Source organism: Rhinoraja longicauda, chromosome 29 (assembly GCF_053455715.1).
Source record: "Rhinoraja longicauda isolate Sanriku21f chromosome 29, sRhiLon1.1, whole genome shotgun sequence".
Lineage (NCBI taxonomy): Eukaryota > Metazoa > Chordata > Chondrichthyes > Rajiformes > Arhynchobatidae > Rhinoraja > Rhinoraja longicauda.
The window spans coordinates 6,964,769-6,992,158 of record NC_135981.1 but is presented as its reverse complement, the minus strand read 5'-3'; the positions used below and the strand labels follow the sequence as shown (position 1 = coordinate 6,992,158).

Genomic DNA, 27,390 nt, shown 5'->3' with positions numbered 1-27,390 from the left:
TGCTAACCAGTCAGCGGACAGACTAGACATGATTACAATCGAGCCATTTACAGTGTTTAGATACATAATAAGGAATAACATTTACTGCAAGGTGAAGCCAGTAAGGTCCAATTAAAGATAACTCGATATACCAATGAGGTATATAATAGTTCAGGACTGCTCTCTAGTTGTTGGTAGTTGTTGATGATTCAGTTGCCTGATAACAGCTGGGAAGAAACGGCTGCTGGAGGTGTGCGTTTTCACACTTGTATACCTTCAACCATCAGCCTCTTGAATGCTACAGACTCCAACTGAACTACGAAATACAAACTGTCTTGGTTGCACTAAAGACTTCTGAGGTTTTGCAATAATATATTTTTTAAGTTTATTGAATTATTTTTGTGTATCATGTTATCTACGTATGTGTCCTGTGTCCAGAACAAGGGGCCACAGTTTAAGAATAAGGGGTAGGCCATTTAGAACTGAGATGAGGAAAAACTTTTTCAGTCAGAGAGTTGTGAATCTGTGGAATTCTCTGCCTCAGAAGGCAGTGGAGGCCAATTCTCTGAATGCATTCAAGAGAGAGCTGGATAGAGCTCTTAAGGATAACAGAGTCAGGGGGTATGGGGCGAAGGCAGGAACGGGGTACTGATTGAGAATGATCAGCCATGATCACATTGAATGGCGGTGCTGGCTCGAAGGGCCGAATGGCCTCCTCCTGCACCTATTGTCCATTGTCTATTGTCTATTTACAGACCTGTTCTGTTGCTGCAAGTATTGATTTTGTTCCATTTTTGGTGGGTGGTGGATGTGTGGAACAAGCTGCCAGAGGAGGTAGTTGAGGCAGGGACTATCCCAACATTTAAAAGACAGTTAGACAGGTACATTCTCTGCCACAGAAGGCAGTGGAGGCCAATTTACTGGATGTTTTCAAGAGAGAGTTAGACTTTAGCTCCTGGGGCTAAGGGAATCAAGGGATATGAAGAAAAAGCCGGAACGGGGTACTGATTTTGGCTGATCAGCCATGATCATATTGAATGGTGGTGCTGGCTCACAGGGCTGAATGGCCTACTCCTGCACTTATTTCTATGTTTCTATGTTACATGGATAGTGTGTAGGAAAGAACTGCAGATGCTGGTTTAAATTGAAGATAGACACAAAACGCTGGAGTAACTCAGTGGGACAGGCAGCATCTCTGGAGAGAAGAAATGGGTAACGTTTCGGGTCGAGACCCTTCAGCGAAACGATCGCCAAGCCTGAGCTTGGTCTCGCCGATGTACAGGAGTTTGACACCTGGAACATTGGATACAGTGGATGAGGTTGGAGGAGGTGCAAGTGAACCTCTACCTCACTTGGAAAGACTGTCGGGGTCCTTGGATGGAGCCGGGGGGGGGGGGGGGGGGGGGGGTAATGGGACAGGTGTTGCATCTCCTGCGGTTGCAGAGGAAAGTACCTGGGGAGTGTGTGGTTTGGGTGGGAAGGGACGAGTTGACCAGGGAGTGGCGGAGGGAATGGTCTCTGTGGAAAGCAGAAAGGGGTGGAGATGGGAAGATGTGGCCAGTAGTGGGATCCCATTGGAGGTGACGTAAATGTTGGAGGATTATGTGTTGTATGCGACGGCTGATGGGGTGGAAGGTGAGGACAAGGGGGACTCTGTCCTTGTCGCGAGTGGGGGGAGGGGGAGCAAGAGCGGAGCTGCGGAATAGCGAGGAGACCCTAGTGAGAGCCTCATCTATAATGGATGAGGGGAACCCCCGTTTCCTAAAGAATGAGGACATCTCCGATGACCTGGTATGGAACACCTATCTTGGGCGCAGAAACGGCGTAGACGGAGGTACATAGATACGACAGGTTTGGAAGGATGTGGACCAAACGCGGGCGGGTGGGACTAGTGTAGCTGGGACATGTTGGCCAGTGTGAGCAAGTTGGGCCGAAGGGCCTGTTTCCACACTGTATCATTCTATGACTCTATATGAGAATTAGATACCCTTGACTCTGGGGTCTTTTGACTCAAGAACTGAAGGCAGAAATCTGAGTACCAGAATGGAGAACTGGAATGTGACTCGGAGCTTGACAAAGTAGTCCTTTGGACAATATAGCAGTGATTCATTCCAGTCCTTGCTAACAAGGTCCAGCAGTTCTCGATTTTCCACCTCATTGCTTTCAAGTTCCTCCCTGCAATATACAAATTACTTCAAGGTTTGCCTATTCTTCTCTAAAAATACCGCCATCCCATTGTGTCCTCTTTCTTCAGCAATATGTTAGAGGGATGATTTTCTTCTTGCCTGCCATATCGCAAAAGTCAAGCTCCAGATCAGGCCAGTCCGAACTTCTGAAGCCCCAAGTCATTACTTTTAGATGATCGCCCCGTGAGTTTAAACGTAATCCCAGCTCCCTCTGATTTCCTTCACTCTTTAGTAACGTGTCATTGTTATCTCCATGACTGCCCCTGCACTGCTTACAATCACTGTATTGACTTCTTGCAATTTGGAATTAATTTACCCAATTGCCATAATAGGATCTTAATTTGTGGTTTCAGATCAATAATCCGAGTCTCCATGTAGGTAGTTCAGTGACTTAATCACGCTGCTACTTTAGCGACTGTTTAATTGAGCAATGACTATCAAAGTGCTCAGATCATTATGCGGCACATTCATTAAGATTTACAAAAGATTAGCATGATGGTTAAAATAGATTTTAATTGAATTGTCATTTGATATCAATTTACACTGGCCATTTTGGTGTGCAAAACTGATTTTAATTGTATCCTTAAGGCCTTACGTTAAAGGCCTGGATAGAGTGAATGTGGAGAGCACGTTGTGGGAGAGTCTGGGACCAGAGGCCTTAGCCTCAGAATAAAAGGACCTTCCATTAGAAACATGGAAACATAGACATAGAAAATAGGTGCAGGAGTAGGCCATTCGGCCATTCGAGCCTGCACCGCCATTCAATATGATCATGGCTGATCATCCAGCTTAGTAACCTGTACCTGCCTTCTCTCCATACCCCCTGATCCCTTTAGCCACAAGGGCCACATCTAACTCCCTCTTAAATATAGCCAATGAACTGGCCTCAACTACCTTCTGTGGCAGAGAATTCCACAGACTCACCACTCTCTGTGTGAAGAAATGTTTTCTCATCTCGGTCCTAAAAGACTTCCCCCTTATCCTTAAGCTGTGACCCCTGGTTCTGGACTTCCCCAACATCGGGAACAATCTTCCCGCATCTAGCCTCTCCAACCCCTTAAGAATTTTATATGTTTCAATAAGATCCCCCCTCAGTCTTCTAAATTCCAGCGAGTATAAGCCTAGTCTATCCAGTCTTTCTTCATATGAAAGTCCTGCCATCCCAGGGATCAATCTGGTGAACCTTCTCTGTACTCCCTCTAAGGCTAGAATGTCTTTCCTCAGATTAGGAGACCAAAACTGTACACAATACTCCAGGTGCGGTCTCACCAAGGCCCGGTACAACTGCAGCAGAACCTCCCTGCTCCTATACTCAAATCTTCTTGCTATGAATGCTATGAAAAGAGATGAGAAGGGATTTCTTTACTCAGAGAGTGGTGAATCTGTTCTCGATTCTAGTACTCAGTTGCGGAATTCATTGCCACAGACGACTGTGGAGGCCGCCAATGGATATTTGTAAGGTGGAGATGGACAGATTTTTGATTATTAAGGGTGTCAAGGGTTATGGGGCGAAGGCAGGAGAATGGGGTTGAGAGGGAAAGATGGATCAGCCATGATTGAATGTTGGAGTAGACTTGATGGGCCGAATGGCCTTATTCTGCTCCCAAAACCTGTGGATTTATGAACTTAATTACCCAAATCCCCCAGAGCACAAATGGGACAGCCCACCTGTGTCAGGGTGCCCTTCTTCTCTGGTCTCCCACATAGTATTCGGGAGATGCTTGAATGCCCTTTCAAATTCATTCTCAAGATGAATGCATGATGAGGAGGTTTGTGGATGTTACTGATGCCCTGGACACCAAGGAAGTCTGTCCAAAGCTATGGCAGGATATAGACCAGATGGAAAGTTGGGCAGAGTGTTGGGACATGCAATTTAACCTTGACAAGTGCAAACTGATGCATTTGGGCACATCAACTCGAGGTAGGGCATATACAGTAAAAGATCATTTTTTTATACAGACTCTACGCAATAAGGAATATGCCAGCAGAGGACATTAAGGAGACTGATATAATTACTATGTTTAAGAGTCTTTGAGGCAGGCACTTAGATAACTAAAGCATGAAATTGTAAGGACCTAATGTGGGCAGATGGGGTTTGTAAAGACAAGCAAATGTTGGCATGGAGTGTTGGGCCGAAGTGCCCACTACAATGCTGTAAGAAATCAATGGAATAGTTGGCATTTATCACCCTCAACACCCTCACCCTCAACACAAAGTTACCCTGAGAAAAATGAATATAGGAGCACTGTCAAGACCCCAAAACCACATTGAGGTGGGATTGGAATTACAGGACAGACAAGGATGACAGATCCAAGAAGCTGGAGCAACTCAGCGGCACAGGCAGCATCTCTGGAGAGAAGGAATGGGTGACGTTTTGGGTCAGAAGAAGACTCTGAAGAAGGGTCTCGAGCCGAAATGTCAACCATTCCTTCTCTCCGGAGACGCTGCCTGTCCCACTGAGTTACTCCAGATTTTTGTGTCTATCCTCGGTTTCAGCCGGCATCTGCAGTTCCTTCCGACACAAGGGTGATAGATCTCCTTTCCAAAGGACATCAGTGAACCAGCTAAATAAAGCAGGGGCCAGGTGGTCAACTTTGTTCAACTTTCTCACCCACGTTTTATCTCTAAATTTTGAAAAAAAATCATATGATTTATCAAGCTTTCATAAACCAAATTAAAGGTGGCTATTGCAGTTTGAGAGATTTGCTTTCTGAGCCTTGATGCTTTTAGCAGTTCCAGATAATCTGTGAGGCTACAATTAAACTAACTCGCCAGCACATGAACCAGCTTTGTCATCCTCAGGAGGCTGCCTCCTCAATATAAGGATGGTGATGATGGTGGGACTGTGACCCCCAGGGAGTCCAATTTCCACTGAGCTTGGATACATTGGATACATTTTGGAATCATCCCTCGAGATATTTATACTTTAATATGAATGCAATTGCTGCAAGGCTGCCAAAACAAAATCCTTCTCGCCTTTTGCAGTGATTTTGACGAGCTCTTATTAAATTGCATTCATAAAACCTCGGTCTTCATGAATGCAATTTCATAAAGACCGAGGTCTCGGGGCTTACAGCAGATCTAAATCTTTGGAGTTTGCAAAAACTTGTTATCACTTTAGCGACCACAATTACTTCAATTTACACAACAGATCAAGCCACAACTCTGGTGGTGTAGCGGTAGAGTTGCTGCCTCACATCAGAGCAAGACCCGGGTTTGATCCTGACTACGGGTGCTGTCTGTACAGAGTTTGTACGTTCAACCCGTGACCTGCGTGGGTTTTCTCCGGCTGCTCCGGTTTCCCCCCACACTCCAAAAACGTACAGGTTCGTAGGTTAATTGGCTTCGGTAAAAATTGTAAAATGGTCCCTGGTGTGGGCGCAGGATAGTGTTAGTGTGCGGGGATCACTGGTCGGCGCGGTCTCGGTGGGTCGAAGGGCCTGTTTCTGTGCTGTGCCCTTAAACTAAACTAAACTAATAAACAGAAGTGCTAGAAACAAAAATGGCAGCCACTGAAGACGGCCAAAAGCTTGATCAGGGAAGATTTATTGGAGCCAAGGAGGGAGGCATTGTGAAGTACTTTTAAGAAGGAGCAGAAGTTGGGGATGGGTGGCTGAACTCCAGAGTTTAGGATGTTAGAAGCTGAAGACGCAACCACCAATGGTGGAGACTTTAAATTCAGAGATACTCAAGAGACAGCATTAGAAGACAGCAAATAGCTTGGGTGTTCATGGTTGTGGAGGATCGTGAGGTGGATGTCCACTATACGTTATCCAGATAGCATTTCTTTCAGTAAGTAAAGTACTCCTTGTCATAGCCAGGCTTTTTGGTTAGTCACGTTTTAGTTTAGTTTTTAGTTTTAGAGATACAACGCGGCAACAGGCCCTTCGGCCCATCCAGTCCGCGCTGACCAGCGATCCCCACATTAGCACTATCCCACACACCTTCGGGAAGATTTACATTTATACCAAGCCAATTAACCTACAATCCTGTACATCTTTGGAGTGTGAGAGGAAACCAAAGATCTCAGAGCAAACCCACGCGGTTCACGGGGAGAACGTACAAACTCCATACAGACGGCACCCTTGGTCAGGATCGAACCAAGTACTCTGGCTCTGTAAAGCAGCAACTATACCACTGCCGCCCTTAGATTAAAAGCTTTTTTTTAAAACCCTCACAAACCTGCAATATGGATGTCCTCCATCTTAGCAACCTTCCCCCATGACCTGAGAAGATTGGCATTGACAAGTGGAGACACAAGAAACTGCAGATGCTGGAATGTTGACCAAAACATAAAATGCTGGAGGAACTCAGCAGGTCAGGCAGCATCTGTAACAGAGGGAATGGGGAGGTGACATTTCGTATCGTGGTGAGACCGCACCTGGAGTACTGTGTGCAGTTTTGGTCTCCAAATTTGAGGAAGGATATTCTTGCTATGGAGGGCGTGCAGCGTAGGTATACTAGGTTAATTCCCGGAATGACGGGACTGTCGTATGTTGAAAGGCTGGAGCGATTGGGCTTGTATACACTGGAATTTAGAAGGATGAGGGGGGATCTTATTGAAACATATAAGATAATTAGGGGATTGGACACATTAGAGGCAGGAAACATGTTCCCAATGTTGGGGGAGTCCAGAACAAGGGGCCACAGTTTAAGAATAAGGGGTAGGCCATTTAGAACGGAGATGAGGAAGAACTTTTTCAGTCAGAGAGTGGTGAAGGTGTGGAATTCTCTGCCTCAGAAGGCAGTGGAGGCCAGTTCGTTGGATGCTTTCAAGAGAGAGCTGGATAGAGCTCTTAAGGATAGCGGAGTGAGGGGGTATGGGGAGAAGGCAGGAACGGGGTACTGATTGAGAGTGATCAGCCATGATCGCATTGAATGGCGGTGCTGGCTCGAAGGGCTGAATGGCCTACTCCTGCACCTATTGTCGATTGTCTACTGTCTATTGTATCGGGACCCTTCTTCAGACTGAGTGTGAGGCTGAGGAAGGCCTCAGCGAGCTGATATGTCTGTCCATCCCCTCCACAGATGCTGCTTGACCCGCTGAGATCCTCCAGCAATTTATCTTTTGGCTTTTTACAAATGTGCTGATATCTTCCGCATATTTCAGTGTTTTGAATTCAGCTTGCAGAAAAAAAAAAGGGAAACGGATACTCCTAGTTCCAATAAACCCAAATAAATTCACATGCATTACCATCCATGTAATTGAAACTACCTTTCAACAGAAATCCTATACAGCCAGCAGACAATTTCAATGCAAATATCCGGTCCACTAATAACGGTATCAGTTCCGGCACAAAATCCACAGGAGGTTTCATTTGATGACTATTTCCCCATCATCTACTACGATGTGAACTGACTGAATTGTTGTACCCTCTTTGCAGGGGCTCTCTGTCTCCTCCGTTTTCTTGTCATTACCTTCGGTCTCCTGAGGATTCTGCAGGCTTCCTTTGATGATGCCTCTCCCCTGTGATATGCAACACTATTAGTTTTAGTTTAGTTTTATAGATATATAGAGTGGAAAGAGGTGCTTCGGCACACCGAATCCGCGCACCAGCACAATCCTACACGCCAGGAACGATGTACAATCTTCACCGAAGCCAATTAACCTACAGACCTCTACGTCGTTGGAATGTAGGAGGAAACAGGAGCATCCAGGGAAAACCCACGCGGTCAAGGGGAGAACGTACAAACTCCGAACAAATAGCACCCGTAGCCAGGATCATATAACATTATTAAGGGATGGGACAGGCCAGATGCAGGAAAAATGTTGCCGATGTTGGGGGAGTCCGGAACCAGAGGTCACAGTTTAAGAATAAGGGGCAGGCCATTTATGGCTGAGCTGAGGAAAAACTTTTTCACCCAGAGAGTTGTGAATCTGTGGAATTCTCTGCAGTGGAGGCCAATTCAACGGATGTATTCAAGAGAGAGTTGGATATAACTCTTAGGGCTAACAGAATCAAGGGATATGGGAAGAAAGCAGGAACGGGGTACTGATTCTGGATGATCAGCCATGATCATATTGAATGGCGGTGCTGGCTCGAAGAGCGAAATGACCTACTCCTGCACCTATTTTCTATGTTTCTATCAAACCCGGGTCTCTGGCGCTGTAAGGCAGCAACTCTACTGCTGCGCCATCGTGCCACCCCTGCTCTTGGTCTATCTCTGTCTGCCTAACCTTTCTGGAATCGACTTCGACAATCATGCAGCTGTTGGCAATGTTTGGTTGGCAATTCATCTGTTGCTGGACTGAAGTAAAACCTGGCAAAACATATTTCCAACGCAGTGTTTGCATTTGTGCTCTGCTTCTTTTACTTTCCTGACAAAGATGGTCACGTGGCACATAAACAGGCCCTCTCGACCCACATAGTCTGTGTTGATCATCAAGAACCAGCTCCCTTTATGCTCATCATACACTCATCCCATTTTAGTCACCACGCAGTCCCAATAATTGTTCTCAATTTCTATCACATGGGTAGGGATAATTTCCAGTGGCCAATTAACCTACCAACAGCACTCTACCAACCTACCAACCTCTCGGCAAACAGTGTAAATTGTCCCTAGTGTGCATGTAGGACAGTGTTAGTGTACAGGGATCACTGGTCGGTGCAATCTCAGCGGGCTGAAGGGCCTGTTTCCGTGATGTGTCTCATAGCTCATCTAAACTCAACTCAACTCAACTCAACTCAACTAAACTAAATTAAACTAACCTAAATTAAATATAAACAGGAGTACAGTACTTTTTTTTAAAATGCCAAGCTATGATACAAGCTTTGTATGAGTTTCCCACTCACAAAGCCTTGCTGACTATCCCATATAATGAGTATAAGAAAATAACTGCAGATGCTGGTACAAATCGAAGGTATTTATTCACAAAATGCTGGAGTAACTCAGCAGGTCAGGCAGCATCTCAGGAGAGAAGGAGGAAAGGAGGATATATAATTCCTGCCTTTCCAAATGCAAGTGGTTCCTGTATCTCAGAATCCCCTCCAGTACCTTTCCCACCACTGGTGTTCGGCTCGCCAATCTACAGTATCCGAACTTGTCCTTGCAAACACATCAGCCACCCTCCTGGCAACACACCAGTGGCTAGAGATGATGCAAATATCTCTGCCAGGATCCCTGTAATTTTGTCCCTAGCTTTCTACAATGCACTTGATCAGGCGCTGGAGATTGTTTCGAGTTAACCTGGCTTATGGCCACCAATATCTCTGTTATAAAGTGGCTATGTTCGAACACATGGCACAAACGTATCAACAATGTTTTCTTTGTACTTACAGTATATAAACATACAGTATGTAAACAGCCCCTTAAACCAACTCATCCATGCCAACCAAGATGGTCCATCTAAGCCAATCCCATTTGCTCATATTTGGTCCACAACCTTTCTTATCCATGTACCTGTCCAATTGTCTTTTAAACGTTGTTATTTTACCTGCCTTGACTACCTCCTCCAGCAAGTTCATTCCATAGACCCACCTCCCTCTGAGTGAATGGTTGCCCATCAGGTTCCTATTAAATCTTAATTTTCTCACCTTCAACCTATGTCCCCTGGTTCTTGATTTCCCTACCCTGGATAAAAATCTTTGTGCATTCACCCTATTAATTCCCCTCATGATTGTATACACTTTTATTAGATTACCTCTCAGCCACCTGTGCTTCAAGGAACAAAGGCATAGAGTCTTAGAGTGATACAGCATGGAAGCAGGCCCTTCGGCCCAACTTGCCCACTCTGGTCAACATGTCCCAGCTACACTAGTCCAACCTTGCGCTTGGTCCATATCCCTCCAAACCTGTCCTATCCATGTACCTGTTTCTTAAATGTTGGGATAGGCCCAGCTTCAACTACCCCCTCGAGCTGCTTGTTCCATACACCCACCACCCTTTGTGTGGAAAAGTTATTATCCCTGAGATTCCTATTAAATCTTTTCCCCTTCACCTTAAACCTATGTCATCTGGCCCTCGATTCACCAACTCTGGGCAAGAGACTCTGTGCATCTACCCGATCTATTCCTCTCATGGAAAGTCCTCACTTACTACAATGTCCTTGGATACACTTGATCCGGCCCTGAGGATTGATTCTATCGCCCATCAGTCTGAAGAAGGGTCTCGACCCGAAACGTCACCCATTCCTTCTCTCCAGAGATGCTGCCTGTCCCGCTGAGTTACTCCAGCATTTTGCGTCTACCTCCGATTGATTCAGCAATCTCTCCTAGGGCCACCAGCATCTCCTCAGTAATAATGTGGCTATGTTCCAACACACATGGTGCAAATGTGCAGGAAGGAACTGCAGGTGCTGGTTTAAACCGAAGATAGACACAAAAAGCTGGAGTAACTCCACACATGGTACCAACCTCTCAACAACGTTTTCTTTGCACTTAGAAACATAGAAACATAGAAAATAGGTGCAGGAGTAGGCCATTCGGCCCTTCGAGCCTGCACCGCCATTCAATATGATCATGGCTGATCATCCAACTCAGTATCCTGTACCTGCCTTCTCTCCATACCCCCTGATCCCTTTAGCCACAAGGGCCACATCTAACTCCCTCTTAAATATAGCCAATGAACTGGCCTCAACTACCTTCTGTGGCAGAGAATTCCACAGATTCACCACTCTCTGTTTCTCTTCCTTAGATTTTTCATTGTCAGCTTGCATTTGCCATTGACAGTACAATGGTTCACTTTGTACATTGACGGCAGTGTTGCAGTGGTAATTATTTCGGTGCCGGAGCTGTAACTGGTACCAGAGCGGATGCTGTTAAATTCCCCGCTGTTTATTTTGTTTTTTTTTACAGAGGTGCCGGAGTGGCACTCCGGTGACCTCCGGCAGCACTGCACCCCTGCCTGTTGGTAGGTGTTTTGTCATTTGCAATCTTCGCAATCTTCCCATGTTACATCACCATCCACTTGAAAATGTCACCTTTTGTTGCGTTTCGATTGCAGCAAACAGTGTGTGTTGGTCCTTGGCCGCCTCCGCTCAGTACATTTGTTCCTTTCTTCTTTAGCTGGCTTCATTGTCATGACTGATAACGTAATCGTCTTTCTTTGACATTTTACAGCACTTAATAAGTTGTGCAGTGGTGAAACAGCTTTGTTACTTCGGCAGTATTTGTCTGCATATTATACGCCCTCTCCCCTCTAAAGTGGCATGAAACCTGATTCATCTATTTACTTTGTAGAAACAAGGAAGTGCAGTGGCTGGTTAACATACAACAGGACAAAGTCAAATCAGAAACAAGTGTTCTGAACTTAAAGAAAGGTAACTTTGAAGGTATGAGATGTGAATTGTCCAAGATAGACTGGCAATTGATACTTAAAGGGTTGACGGTGGATATGCAATGGAAGGCATTTAAAGATTGCATGGATGAACTACAACAATTGTTCATCCCAGTTTGGCAAAAGAACAAACCAGGAAAGGTAGTGCATCCGTGGCTAACAAGGGAAATCAAGGATAGTATTAAAACAAAAGATAAAGCATATAAATTAGCCAGAAAAAGTAGCATACCAGAGGATGAGGGGGGATCTTATTGAAACATATAAGATAATTAGGGGATTGGACACATTAGAGGCAGGAAACATGTTCCCAATGTTGGGGGAGTCCAGAACAAGGGGCCACAGTTTAAGAATAAGGGGTAGGCCATTTAGAACGGAGATGAGGAAGAACTTTTTCAGTCAGAGAGTGGTGAAGGTGTGGAATTCTCTGCCTCAGAAGGCAGTGGAGGCCAATTCGTTGGATGCTTTCAAGAGAGAGCTGGATAGAGCTCTTAAGGATAGCGGAGTGAGGGGGTATGGGGAGAAGGCAGGAACGGGGTACTGATTGAGAGTGATCAGCCATGATCGCATTGAATGGCGGTGCTGGCTCGAAGGGCTGAATGGCCTACTCCTGCACCTATTGTCTATTGTCTATTGTCTAAATTCAGAGTCCAGCAGAGGAGGACAAAGAGCTTAATTAGGAAAGGGAAAATAGATTATGAGACAAAACTGGCAGGGAACATAAAAACTGACTGCAAAAGCTTTTATAGCTATGTGAAGAGAAAAAGACTAGTTAAGACAAATGTAGGTCCCTTGCAGTCGGAAACAGGTGAATTGATCATAGGGAACAAGGAGATGGCAGGCCAATTGAACAAATACTTTGGTTCTGTCTTCACTAAGGAAGACATAAACAATCTGCCGGAAATATCAGGGGACCGGGGGTCTAATGAGATGGAGGAACTGAGGGTAATCCAGGTTAGTCGGGAAGTGGTGTTAGGTAAATTAAATGGATTAAAGGCCGATAAATCCCCAGGGCCAGATAGGCTGCATCCCAGAGTGCTTAAGAAAGTAGCCCCAGAAATACTGGATGCATTAGTGATAATTTTTCAAAACTCTTTAGATTCTGGAGTAGTTCCTGAGGATTGGAGGGTAGCTAATGTAACCCCACTTTTTAAAAAGGGAGGGAGAGAGAAAACGGGGAATTATAGACCAGTTAGCCTAACATCGGTAGTGGGGAAAATGCTAGAGTCAGTTATTAAAGATGTGATAGCATCACATTTGGAAAGTGGTGAAATCATCGGACAAAGTCAGCATGGATTTATGAAAGGCAAATCATGTCTGACGAATCTTATAGAATTTTTTGAGGATGTAACTGTTAGAGTGGATAAGGGAGAACCAGTCGATGTGTTATATCTGGACTTTCAGAAGGCCTTCGACAAGGTCCCACATAGGAGATTGGTGTACAAACTTAAAGCACACGGTATTGGGGGTTCAGTGTTGAGGTGGATAGAGAATTGGTTGGTGGATAGGAAGCAAAGAGTAGGAATAAACGGGTCCTTTTCGGAATGGCAGGCAGTGACTAGTGGGTACCGTAAGGCTCAGTGCTGGGACCCCAGTTATTTACAATATATATTAATGATTTGGACGAGGGAATTGAATGCAACATCTCTAAGTTTGCGGATGACACGAAGCTGGGTGGCAGTGTTAGCTGCGAGGAGGATGCTAGGAGGCTGCAGAGTGACTTGGATAGATTAGGAGAGTGGGCAAATGCATGGCAGATGCAATATAATGTGGGTAAATGTAAGGTTATCCACTTTGGCGGCAAGAACAGGAAAGCAGAGTATTACCTGAATGGTGGCAATTAGGAAAAGGGGAGATGCAACGTGACCTGGGTGTCATGGTGCACCAGTCATTGAAAGCAAGCATGCAGGTGCAGCAGGCAGTAAAGAAAGCGAATGGTATGTTAGCATTCATAGCAAGAGGATTTGAGTATAGGAGCAGGGAGGTTCTGCTGCAGTTGTACAGGGCCTTGGTGAGACCGCACTTGGAGTATTGTGTACAGTTTTGGTCTCCTAATCTGAGGAAAGACATTCTAGCCTTAGAGGGAGTACAGAGAAGGTTCACCAGATTGATCCCTGGGATGGCAGGACTTTAATATGAAGAAAGACTGGATAGACTAGGCTTGTACTCGCTGGAATTTAGAAGACTGAGGGGGGATCTTATAGAAACATATAAAATTCTTAAGGGGTTGGAGAGGCTAGATGCGGGAAGATTGTTCCCGATGTTGGGGAAGTCCAGAACCAGGGGTCACAGCTTAAGGATAAGGGGGAAGTCTTTTAGGACCGAGATGAGAAAACATTTCTTCACACAGAGAGTGGTGAGTCTGTGGAATTCTCTGCCACAGAAGGTAGTTGAGGCCAGTTCATTGGCTATATTTAAGAGGGAGTTAGATGTGGCCCTTGTGGCTAAAGGGATCAGGGGGTATGGAGAGAAGGCAGGGGTACAGGTTACTGAGCTGGATGATCAGCCATGATCATAATGAATGACGGTGCAGGCTCGAAGGGCCGAATGGCCTACTCCTGCACCTATTTTCTATGTTTCTATGTTTCTAAAAGTGCTGGAGTAACTCAGCAGGTCAGACAGCACATCAGGAGAACATGGATTGGTTGATGGTTCGGGTTGAGACCCTTCTTCAGACCCGTAAGTGTTGTTTTGGATAGAGACACTTTCTCATGCTGAAGAAGGGTCCGAACACAAAATGTTATCTGTCCGTGTTCTGCAGAGATGCTGCCTGACCCGCTGAGTTACTCCAGCACTTTGTGTTCTTTTCACCTGTTTACATTATGGCATTCCTACCCATAGTCTAAATTATGTAATATATATTACATATTTTATTTTATTGACCATTGTGGGCTCCACCCTTCCTGAGTCATCTGATTTGTTCTGTACCTTTTCATACCTCTAGTTTCCCTCTCCCCTGACTCTCAGTCTGAAGATGGGTCTCAACCATAACATCACCTTTACGTTTTCTCCAGAGATGCTGCCTGTCCCACTGAGTTACTCCAGCATTTGGTGTCTATATTCCTTCCCATAAGTTGAGTAATTCTCGACTTCTCTCGTAAACGTTGTTTGCCACAATCTTTTAAACTGTTGCTTTTCTTTCCTTCTGTACTTTGTTCTACTGAGTGGTTGGAGATGAGGTCATAGAGTGACACAGCATGGAAACTGGCCCTTCGGCCCAACTTGCCCATACCGGCCAACATGTCCCAGCTACACAAGTCCCATCTGCCTACGCTTGGTCCATATCCCTCCAAAATTGTCCTATCTATGTACCTGTCTGACTGTTTCTTAAAAGTTGGGATAGTCCCAGCTTCAACTACCTCCTCTGGCAGCTCGTTCCATACATCCACCACCCTTTGCGTGATAAAGTTACCCCTCAGATTCCTATTAAATCTTTTCCCCCTCACCTTAAACCTCTGGTCCTCGATTCCCCTCCTCTGGGCACGAGACTCTGTGCATCTACCCAATCTATTCCTCTGATGATTCTATACACCTCTATCAGATCACCCCTCATCCTCCTGTGCTCCACAGAATAGAGGCCCAGCCTACTCAACCTCTCCCGATAGCTCAGACCCTCTAGTCCTGGCAACATCCTCGTATTGTGTTGTCTTCTGTCCAGCTCGGCAATTCTGGCTTCAGATAGCTCTGAGGCTCTGCAGGATTATATGCACTCAGTCAGGTCAAAGTCTGTCTTTCTCAACAGATGCTGCCTCAGTCCGGCATTTTGAATTCAGTGCACAACCCTACAGGGATCAATTAGCCCCTCCGATCCCTAAAGTTACAATTTGCAACTTCGACCCAGTCAAAATCTCTCCATCAGCCAGACATGCCTGAAACTGTCCATGGTCTCGTTGCATGGAGGCGTGTAATAATTCGCAAAATATCTGGGAACTTCTTCCCGCCTCTCTCTGGATGTCCAATTGACCGGTTGAGCTCTCCGCCTGAGTGGCCAACCAGATGCAACTTTATCTTCACGTTTGTTGGCTTCTCTTTGTAAACTTTGTCAGCGATTAAGGGGAGGGGGGCAAATAGTTTTGGTCACCCTACTATAAGAAGTTTGCCACTAAGCTGGAAAGAGCGCAAAGAAGATTTACAAGGATGTTATGAAAATGGTATTTATTCACAAAATGCTAGAGTAACTCAGCAGGTCAGGCAGCATCTCAGGAGAGAGGGAATGGGTGACGTTTCGGGTCGAGACCCTTCTTCAGTGATGTCAGGGGGGCGGGACAAAGGAAGGATATAGGTGGAGACAGGAAGATAGAGGGAGAACTGGGAAGGGGGAGGGGAAGAGAGGGACAGAGGAACTATCTAAAGTTGGAGAAGTCAATGTTCATACCGCTGGGCTGCAATCTGCCCAGGCAAAATATGAGGTGCTGTTCCTCCAATTTCCGGTGGGCCTCACTATGGCACTGGAGGAGGCCCATGACAGAAAGGTCAGACTGGGAGTGGGAGGGGGAGTTGAAGTGCTCGGCCACCGGGAGATCAGGTTGGTTAAGGCGGACTGAGCGAAGGTGTTGAGCGAAGTGATCGCCGAGCCTGCGTATGGTTTCGCCAATGTAGAGAAGTTGACATCTAGAGCAGCGGATGCAATAGATGAGGTTGGAGGAGGTGCAGGTGAACCTCTGAGTCACCTGGCAAGACTGTTTGGGTCCTTGGATGGAGTTGAGGGGGGAGGTAAAGGGACAGGTGTTGCATCTCCTGCGGTTGCAGGGGAAAGTGCCCGGGGATGCGGTGGTTTGGGTAGGAAGGGACGAGTGGACCAGGGAGTTACGGAGGGAACGATCTCTGTGGAACACAGAAAGAGGAGAGGGGTGGGATGGGAAGAAAATGGTAAGACTTAGAAGCAGAATTAGCCCATCCAGCCCATTGAGTCTTCTCTGCAATTTAAACCTCTCAACCACATTCTCCTGCCTTCTCCCCATAATCTTTGATGTCTTTACTAATCAAGAACCCTATCAATCTCTGCTTTAAAAATACCCAAATGACGGCCTTCACAGCTGTCAGTGGCAATAAATCCTCAGATTCACCACCCTCTAGCTGAAGTAACTGCTCTTCATCTCCACTCTAAAGGTACGTCCTTCTGTTCTGAGGCTGTAGCCTCTGCTCCCAGGATATTGCCAGGACTTGAGGGCTCTTGGGAGACAGGGCAAGCTAGGACTTTGTTTCTTGGGGCGCAGGAGGCTAAGTGGTGATCTCATAGAGGTGTATAAAATCACAAGGGGAAATGATAGGGTGAATGCACAGAGTAGGGAAAACAAGAACTAGAGAGCACAGGTTTAAGGTGAGAGGGGAAAGATTTGATACAAACCTGAGGGGCGAAAATTTCAACCAGAAGGTGGTGGGTATCTGGACATAAGGACATTAATGAATCTTGTGTGTTTTTATGGTAGTTGGATCCTGGGGATTTATCGACCTTATTGCTCTTCAAGAGCCCCAACATCTACTCCTTCTTAACCTCAAGATGCCCTTGCACATTAGTATTCTCCATACTGATTTCTTCTTGTTGAAAACGGATGCAAAATACTCATTCAATAGTTGCCTATATCTCCAGACTCCAAGCACAAATTCCCTTCTTGTTCCTTGAGTGTTTTTCTTAATGTGGGTATAAAAAGCTTTGGGATTTTCGTTAATCTGACTTACCTAAACTGAACTAAACTGAACTGAAAGGTCAGCACGATATGGGTGTTTGCTGAGAGAATGGGGACATGTCTCACAATGCCAGCATTTACTATCCATCCAAAAGCATATAAAGTGGGTTTTTTTTAACCTGATTAGCTAAGTGATTAACCCAGGCCAAAGGCACAGTATAGCAGCAAGACTGAAGAATCGCAAGGAGAATATTGGTTTGACAGACCACTAATTATAAAATATCCAGGGTCAGTCCAATATTCAGCTCCTTATGATGTATCTTGCCATGCTAATGCACAGCTGCAGATTGTTCTGTGTAAGTGGTTTGTCTCAGTATATCAGCTTGATTCACAGCCAAGTGTCAAAACTCCAAGCCAGTTCAGAGCCATTTGGCTTTGTACATAGAGTTCCATCATTGGGTTAGACATGGGGAGGAATGGAGAGGTCAGACATGGCGGCACGCTGGAGCAGAGGTAGAGTTGTTGCCGTACAGCGCCAGAGACCCGGGTTCGATCCTGACTACGGGTGCTTGCCTGTGCGGAGTTTGTACGTTCTCCCCGTGACCTGCGTGGGTTTTCTCCGAGATCATCAGTTTCTTCCCATTCGGCCCATCGGGTCTATTCCGCCATTCAATCATGGCTGATCTCTGCCTCCTAATCCCGTTTTCCTGCTTTCTCCCCATAACCCTTGGCACCCGTTCTCTGCCTTAAAAATATCCGCTGACTTGGCCTCCACAGCCTTCTGTGGCAATGAGTTCCACAGATTAACTACCGTCTGACTAAAGAAGTTCCTCCTCACCTCATTTCTAAAAGAGCGCCCTTTAATTCTGAGGTTATGAGCTCTGGTCCTAGACTCTCCCACCAATGGAAACATCCTTTCCACACCACCCTATCTATGCCTTTCATTCTTCGGTGAGTTTCAATGAGGTGTGTACAATTCTGGTCATCCTGCTATAGGAAGGTTGACATTAAACTGGAAAGGTGCAAAATAAATTCGAAGGATGTTCCTGGGTTTGGAGAACTTGAGATACAAGGAGTCTGGTGAGGCTGGGTCTTTTTTCCCCCCTTGAGTCTAAGAGGCCATGGGATGACCTTGTAGATGAGGGCAGTGCCTGATTAGTTTAGCTCAGTTTAGAGATTCAGCAGGGCAACAGGCCCTTCGGCCCACCGAGTCTTCGCCAACCAGCCACCACCCCGCACACTAGTACTATCCTACGCACTAGGGACGATTTACAATTTACAGAAGCCAATTAACCAACAAACCTGTACGTCTTTGGAAAGTGGGAGCTCCCGGCGAAAATCCACGCAGGTCACAGGGAGAACGCACAAACTCCATACAGAGAGCAACCGTAGTCAGGATCGAACCCGGGTCCCTAACGCTGTAAGACAGCAACTCTACCGCTGCGCCACTGCGCTTCCCTTAAAACCCGTCAACCATCCCTTCCCCTCAACGGACGCCTCTTAACCTGCCCCGTCCCTCCAGCAATTTATTAAGTGCCAGATGAGTTGATTGTAATGGAAGTCATGGTAAGAGAAAGAGTGAAAACAACACTCTTTAGGACCGAGATGAGGAAACATTTCTTCACACAGAGAGTGGTGAGTCTGTGGAATTCTCTGCCACAGAAGGTAGTTGAGGCCAGTTCATTGGCTATATTTAAGAGGGAGTTAGATGTATCCCTTGTGGCTAAAGGGATCAGGGGGTATGGAGAGAAGGCAGGTACAGGATACTGAGTTGGATGATCAGCCATGATCATATTGAATGGCGGTGCAGGCTCGAAGGGCCGAATGGCCTACTCCTGCACCTATTTTCTATGTTTCTATGTTTCTAACATTGGCAGTACAAAATGAAAAATCTCATTCCACAAAATAAATGTTACGGCTGCCTGCTCAATCACACTGCAATGGCTTGGTAAAAGTAATACACTTTCATCTGAAGAAAATGATGAAAAACTATATGAATATATGGAGAAGCTTCATGATAGATCGGATCTCGTAAAGCTCTGGGACATTTCCCATTTCCTCACTGTTAATAGTTAAACTTGCCTTGCTTGATAAACTGCCTTCCATCTATTTACCGACTGAGTCAGACTTATGAGTAATAAAATGTTGAAATTTATTTTCTGCCTGCTTCACTGCTTTATATACTTATGGCTCTTGCTTAGCTTAATGATAGTTCAATGCAGTGCTTCCAGTATCCAATGTATTCATCACCTAGATATCTTCACACAGTATTATTTTTAATGCTGAAACTTTTAGTTTTCATATATATGACTCCTACCGAATTGCTCCATTTTGTCAGGGCATTTGAGTTTGTACGTAGACAACACCAATAAAGCTGGTTGCATATTTACCAATAGATCGCTTTTTTTTATAAATAAGAGAAAATAAACAACGGAGGCTGAGAGGAGACCTGATAGAAGTATTCACAATTATGAGAGGCATAGATAAGGTAGACAGTCCAAGCCTTTTTCCCCAAGGTGAAAATATCAAGGACTGTTTAAGACATTGGTGAGGCCACATCTAGAGTATCGTGTTCAGTTTTGGTCTTCCCTGTTACAGGAAAGATGTTACTAAGCTGGAAAGGGTGCGGAGAAGATTTACGAGGATGTTGGCAGGACTTGAGGAGGGCCTGAGCAACAGGGAGAGGTCGAGCAGGCTAGGACTTTATTCCATGGAACGCAGAAGGATGAGGAGTGATCTTAGGGAGGTGTGAAGCTGTGGAACACTCTGCCTCAGAAGGCGGTAGAGGCCAATTCCCTAGATGCTTTCAAGAGAGCGTTAGATAGAGCTCTTAATGATAGCGGAGTCAATGGATATGGGGGAAGGCCGGAACGGGGTACTGATTGTGGATGATCAGCCATGAACACGGTGAATGGTGATGCTGGCTCGAAGGGCCGAATGGCCTACTACTGCACCTCTAGTCTATTGTCTATTGTCTATAAGATCATGAGAGGAATAGATAGGGTGAACACCCAGAGTAGGGGAGTCAAGAAAACCAGAGGACATAGGTTTAAGGTGGGGTGCGAAAGATTTAACAGGACCTGAGGGGCAACTTTTCTACATAAATGGTGGTAGGTATATGGAATGAGCTGCTAGAGGAGATAGTTGAGGCAGGTACTTTCCCAACATTTAAAAAACATTTGGACAGGTACATAGATAGGATAAGTTTAGAGCGATAAGGGCCAAACACAGGCAGGTGTGATTAGCGTAGATGGGAGATGTTGGTCGGCATGGGCAAGTTGGGCCAAAGGGCCTGACTTTATGTTCTATGATTAGAGTGCATAGGTTTACCATGAGAAGGGCAAAGTTTAAAGGAGATGTGTGGGGCAAGGTTTCCTCCCACACTCCAATGACGTACAGGTTTGTAGGTTAATTGGCTTTGTATAATTGTAAATTGTCCCAGGTGTGTGGAGAACTGCGTGTGCAGGGATCGCTGGTCGCTGGTCGGCAAGGATGCGCCGGGCCGAAGGGCAAGCTTCCATGCTCTATCTCTAACCTAAACTAAACTAAGAATGCATTGATTGAATCCCACACTGTACTTGATGCAGTCTATTTATGGAGCATGCAAAGAACCACCAGGAGTGAGGTGGGTCTTTGGCAGCTGTGCTGGCTGGGCCGGTAGACACTCAGTAGCCTGCTCTGTGACACCATGGAAAGGTACAATTCAGACCAGGCCAGTAATTGGCACGGCCTCTTCCACTGGAACAAATCAATTTCTCTCCGAGTTCCTTTGGCCAAAACTGTGACAGCTGGAACGCTGGTGAACATTCACAAGTGATTACATTTTTAGTTCTTTCAGGGGATATCAGTGGCGATGCAGAAACTAGTTCGGAGTCAATTACATTGTGGGGTGTGGTGGCAGTCATGCATCTATCAGGCTGAGCAGGGATGGCAGACTTTGTACCCCTCCAGGACATTGGCAACCCTACAATAGTCTGGCGGTGTGGTGGCTTTTTATTCGAACGTGTTAGTCTTTGGATCAGAAATGAATATACTGATCCAGGAGATACAAGGAGCTGCTGGTTTACAACAACAACAAAAAATGCCCCAAGTGCTGGAGTAACTCAGCAGGTCAGGTAGCATCTCTGGAGAACATTTGATAGGTGACGTTTTGGGTCTGGACCTTTCTTCAGAGCTCGACCCAAAGTGTCATCTATCCGTGTTCTCCAGAGATGTTGCCTGACCCGCTGAGTTACTCCAGCACTCGTTGTCTTTATTAATTCAGATCCAGGACAAGTTCTCTCAGTTCCCTGCACCAACCTCACGCCGAGATGATAGGGCAAGTTGTTTATTTCCGTTTGAGTACAAAGTTAGGAGTTAAGTACGGGGTACTGATTGTGAATGATCAGCCATGATCACATTGAATGGCGGTGCTGGCTCGAAGGGCCGAATGGCCTACTCCTGCACCTATTATCTATTGTCTAAGTGATAACTTTGCAAAATAACTCAATTTTGAGAAATCTGGTAGTTAAAGGATGTTGGACAAACTCAGTCTGTGTAAAAGAAGTATAAGAAAATAACTGCAGATGCTGGTACAAATCGATTTATTCACAAAATGCTGGAGTAACTCAGCAGGTCAGGCAGCATCTCGGGAGAGAAGGAATGGGTGACGTTTCGGGTCGAGACCCTTCTTCAGTCTGAAGAATGGGTGACGTTTCGGGTCAGTCTGAAGAAGGGTCTCGACCCGAAACGTCACCCATTCCTTCTCTCCCGAGATGCTGCCTGACCCGCTGAGTTACTCCAGCACTTTGTGAATCAGTCTGTGTAAAATTCCTAGAGAATGCCCTTAATCGGGAATTGAGTGCTGCCTTCGTAGAAAATTGGATTTGACATTCCGTGCAATAAATGGGCATCTCTGACCCAGATATTCCAAATTTGGCTGAAGGCCCTCTTTCCACACTATGACTCTGTGGCTCTAAATTGGTACCACTGCCACAAGATCAAAAGCAGCTTACTGTTCCGAAAACTACTTTTCTCTCCTTTTAAGGGTTCTCTAAACTAAACTAAACTGAAGTGAAAATAATGAGGCTAAACCTCAGGCTAAGCCTGATAACAAGTGTCGATGGCAATGGTACAAGTGGCTGGATGGGGATGCAGAGTTTGGGACTTCCATTAATAGACCAGGGAGATGATGATCATTCCTGGGACGGCATGGTTAATGATTCCCCACAATATTCAGTGGGAGCAATAACATTCTGAAAGCAACAAATATGGAAATCACACCACGTTTCAAAGGTAAATCACAATGAAGGTGCACTTGTTCAAATTTCCATAGTGGGGGCGTATTCTACCAGGAATTGGCCCACCAGGAATTGGTTGTAATCCGATTCCAATCTGAAAATAAATGATTTTCATATATGCAACTCTGAGAAATGCTCAGTGCAATATATCCACATTTCCAGCCCTGAATCTTTATTGACCTTTATAAAAACTTCCTCTCCCTTCTAACATATTTAAGCACCAGTAAATTCTGTTAAGAAACCAATTAAGTTTTATTGCTTGTAAGTAGTTTCATTTCTGATTCATAAACTAGACCTGCATGCTGGGTGTCTCAGCTCGGCTCTGAGCTGCAGAATAAGTGGCAGACTGCCACGTCACAACAGGGAAATAATGTTGTTTATGGCAATAATCTCCACTGGTTTTAGGAAAATTGTGGACTTCTGTACATTTGGAGGGTAAGTGCTTTTCAGGCTGTTTCATTTGGCACTTCAGCTAAATAATATGCCTGCGAACCAACTGACAGTGAGTCCGTTCATTTTAATAAGGGAGTGATAGCTACGAGGGACAAAGGTAAGAGTCAGGAGAGATTTATTGTCATACTAGACCAAGTTGGGCCCAAACCTCTCCTGCATTGGTGCAGCACCTTCTCCCCCCTTCCCCCCTCCCTCCCTCCTCCCCTCTCCTTCCCTCCCACCTCCCCCTTCCTCCCCCCTCCTCCCCCCTCCCTCTGCCCCTCTGCCCCCCTCCACCCCTCCCCCCTCCACCACCCCCTCCACCACCCTCTCCTCCCCCTCCCCTTCCCCTCCACGCCACTCCATCCCCCTCAACCCCCCTTATCCTCCCTCCTACCCCTCCCTCCCTAAGAGATAGATTTAAACTCTAAAATGTGAATAACTTTAAAAATATAACGCCGATTTCAATGAAACTTCTTCCATTAGCACCAAAGGGACGACGGTGAGTAAGGTGGGCCTAGAATTGTTGCCCTATCGTGTACCGTTTTGGCTGTAGTTCAGGAACAAACAAACGAGAGTCTTAGTTTTCTAGATGTCCCGGACAGAACAATGAAATTGTTACTTGCAACAGCACAACAGAATTTGTAATCATAGTGCTCTGTATATAATCTGTATACAATATAATAAATGTAAAAAGTTATATATAGATATATAAACAGATATACTGTATACACATATGTACACACACATATATACAGTATATACATACCTACACACACACACATGTGTGTGTACACAAATATACATATGTGTTTGTGTGTACGTGTGTGTGTGCGTTTGTATATATATGTGTGTGTGTGTGTGTGTGTGTGTGTGTGTATATATATATATAAATTTATATATATAATATATTCCTGTACAGGTTCCTGTACACTGCAAGGGCCAGGAAGCGAGCGGGCAAGATCATCTCTGACCCCTCTCACCCTGGCCACAAACTCTTCGAAGCACTTCCCTCTGGAAGGCGACTCCGGACTGTCAAAGCAGCCACAGCCAGACATAAAAACAGCTTTTTTCCCACGAGTGATAGTTCCACTCAATAACCAAAGTCTGTAGTCTCTTTTTTGCTCTGGTTTATTTTCACCCACATGTTTAGACCGTAATGTTGTATCCTTATTGTTTTGATGTGGTTATGCTTTATTCTTAATTGTTAACTGCATGTTTGTGTTGTCATTTGTGGGCGGAGCACCAAGGCACATTCCTTGTATATGGATACTTGGCCAATAAACTTATTCATTCATTCATATATATACACATACACACATTTCTATATTTATATACCCCCTCCCATTCCCAGTCTGACCTTTCTGTCATGGGCCTCCTCCAGTGCCATAGTGAGGCCCACCGGAAATTGGAGGAACAGCACCTCATATTTCGCTTGGGCAGCTTGCAGCCCAGCGGTATGAACATCGACTTCTCCAACTTTAGATAGTTCCTCTGTCCCTCTCTTCCCCTCCCCCTTCCCAGTTCTCCCTCTATCTTCCTGTCCCCACCTATATCCTTCCTTTGTCCCGCCCCCCTGACATCAGTCTGAAGAAGGGTCTCGACCCGAAACGTCACCCATTCCTTCTCTCCTGAGATGCTGCCTGACCTGCTGAGTTACTCCAGCATTTTGTGAATAAATACCTTTGATTTGTACCAGCATCTGCAGTTATTTTCTTACACTCTATATTTATATATATATATACACACACATACATACAAGCACACATACAGTAAATACACATAAAATCAAACACAATAATCATGCAAAAGGACAAAACCAGTGTCCCAAGTCTATGTAGTTCAGAGCTAATTTGGAGGTTGTAGTGTTTAATCGCCTGATGGCTGCAAGGAAGAGGCTGTTCCTGTACCTGGATATTTTAGTTTTCAGGCTCCCATATCTTCTCTCCGATGGCAGGGGTGGAATGGGTGTGTGGGCAGGGTGGTGCGGGTAAAACTCTGATCATCTAGTATCCTGCAATTCCTCATTCAGCATCTGCCTCATCAGGTGATGTGGGGCTCAACCTTGTCGACTTCCCCGTGGTGTGCCCGGTCAACTGACCTCCTCAGTCAGGCGAACGACAACAAACAGACAGCAGAAGCAGCTTCATAACTTCTGCTGCCTCAAACGCAAGAAGGAGACCAGGTGATGTTTCTCCTGCTTCCTTTAAACACACGGGTGTTGTGATATTGCTGGGACTACTTTGTGTATCCAAGGACTACTTTGTATGCCTGTGTATATAAGTGATTGGTGTGATTAGGCGGTCACTCTGGATGCAGGTGGCCACGGAATAAACAGCCTGGAGTTGAGCTCCAGCAATGTAACCTTTTCTGCTCGGGCATGCTTCATTCCCTCCCTAGGCGAAACACCAAGCCGCTGCCACCATGTTGTTCTTCGTGGTCCGGTACCTGTTGTACCTTTGTTGTGACTCTGGACGGACCACAAGTACACGTGTATAAAAAGGTTACATTGCTGGAGCTCAACTCCAGGCTGTTTATTCCATGGCCACCTGCATCCAGAGTGACCGCCTAATCACACCAATCACTTGTATACACAGGCATACAAAGTAGTCCTTGGATACACAAAGTAGTCCCAGCAATATCACAACATCCCCCTTGTCTTATATATTACAACAACGGGGACTCCCTTAAACCTCACCGCAAGCTCAATTCCCACATTCCCCTTGAACTCACTGTAGCCTGGTTCTTATGCTTCCTGTAAACTTACTGGGCTCTCTGGAAAATGTATTAAACTAGCATGTAATATCAATAAAAAAGTGAGTTAAAATAGTGTTGGGGAATGAATAGAATTAGCATCCAATAATCCATTAATGTGCCAGTTCGGCACCACTGAAGTCCTAAACCTGACTCATTAAGGGAGTATTACCGCAATTCAGTAATTAATACTTTAAGTTAATAGCGTTTAATAAAATGTTTTTATTTGGATAGAAGCTTTTGTAATTGCTTTTTGGTTTCTTTATTTTCTTTCTTTTTTTTTCGACCATTTTAAAATGTTTAATATTTTCATTCATTTTAGATTAAATTGATTCATTGATTCTTGCAGATCAGCTAAACTGGGAGATGGGGCTCAGCTAGCTCGATAATGGGTTTTTCAGCTATTTTGCTGGTTTCATATCATATATATACAGCCGGAAACAGGCCCTTTCGGCCCTCCAAGTCCGTGCCGCCCAGTGATCCCCGCACATTAACACTATCCTACACCCACTAGGGACAATTTTTACATTTACCCAGCCAATTAACCTACATACCTGTACGTCTTTGGAGTGTGTGAGGAAACCGAAGATCTCGGAGAAAACCCACGCAGGTCACGGGGAGAACGTACAAACTCCTTACAGTGCAGCACCCGTAGTCAGGATCGAACCCGAGTCTCCGGCGCTGCATTCGCTGTAAAGCAGCAACTCTACCGCTGCGCTGCCTCCTCTCCTAATCCCCCATCGTAAGGGAACTGCTCAGGCAAGGAATCCATGTGGACTCACCATTTAGGACCAGGGCAGTAGTTGAGAGCATATTAACGTCACCTATTCACGCTTGTATTCACTGGAGTTCAGAGGGGATCTTATAGAGACATATAAAATTATAAAAGGACTGGACAAGCTAAATGCAGGAAAAAATTTCCCAATGTTGGGGGAGTCCAGAACCAGGGGCCACAGTCTTAGAATAAAAGGGAGGCCATTTAAAACTGAGGTGAGAAGGAACTTTTTCACCCAGAGAGTTGTGAATTTGTGGAATTCTCCGCCACAGAGGGCAGTGGAGGCCAAATCACTGAATGAATTTGAGAGAGAGTTAGATAGATCTCTAGGGGCTAGTGGAATCAAGGAATATGGGGAGAAGTTGAGGACAGGTTACTGATTGTGGATGATCGGCCAAGATCACAATGAATGGCGGTGCTGGCTCGAAGGGCCAAATGGCCTCCTCCTGCACCTATTTTCTATGTTTCTATGTTTCTATTCCAGAGGTGGTGCCTAGCCCGCTGAGTTACTCCAGCATTTTGTATCTATCCTCGATGCAAACCTGCATCTGCAGTTCCTCCCTACATAGCAAGTTAACAGTGATGGATCCCACATAAGTTAAACTTCTACCTGGTAAACAAGTCAGCTACAGGCATTTGAGACCAACTGCTCTCGACAATTTCTGGCTCATTGCCGAACTACTTTTATATTTCAAAAAAGTCAAGTCTGAAGGAGGGTCTCGACCCGAAACATCACCCATTCCTATCCAGAGATGTTGCCTGTCCCGCCGAGTTACTCCAGCATTTTGTGTCTATCTTCGGTGTAAACCAGCATCTGCAGTTCCTTGGCTAACGGAGTCAAGAGATATGGGGAGAAAGCAGGAACGGGGTACTGATTCTGGATGATCAGCCATGATCATATTGAATGGCGGTGCTGGCTCAAAGGGCCGAATAGCCTACTCCTGCACCTATTTTCTACGTTTCTATGTTTCTTCCTGCACAAGTCATAATGTGAAATTAAAAATTGAATCAAATATATATACGCAAGCTTCGAAGATTTCGAAATAACTCAGGACTGTAGTTTAGTTTAGTTTAGCTTAGTTTAG

General features: G+C 45.4%; 1 protein-coding gene across 1 annotated transcript in view; it reads right to left on the bottom strand.

Moving 5' to 3' along the window:
- LOC144607729 (gasdermin-A2-like) overlaps window positions 1-24,839 on the bottom strand; it is an 80,890-nt gene extending 56,051 nt beyond the window's left edge. Inside the window, exon 1 of the mRNA XM_078424766.1 lies at window positions 24,687-24,839. The gene's annotated coding sequence lies outside the window, so the exon portion shown is untranslated. The remainder of the gene's footprint in view (window positions 1-24,686) is intronic.
- Between the last annotated feature and the right edge of the window lie 2,551 nt (window positions 24,840-27,390).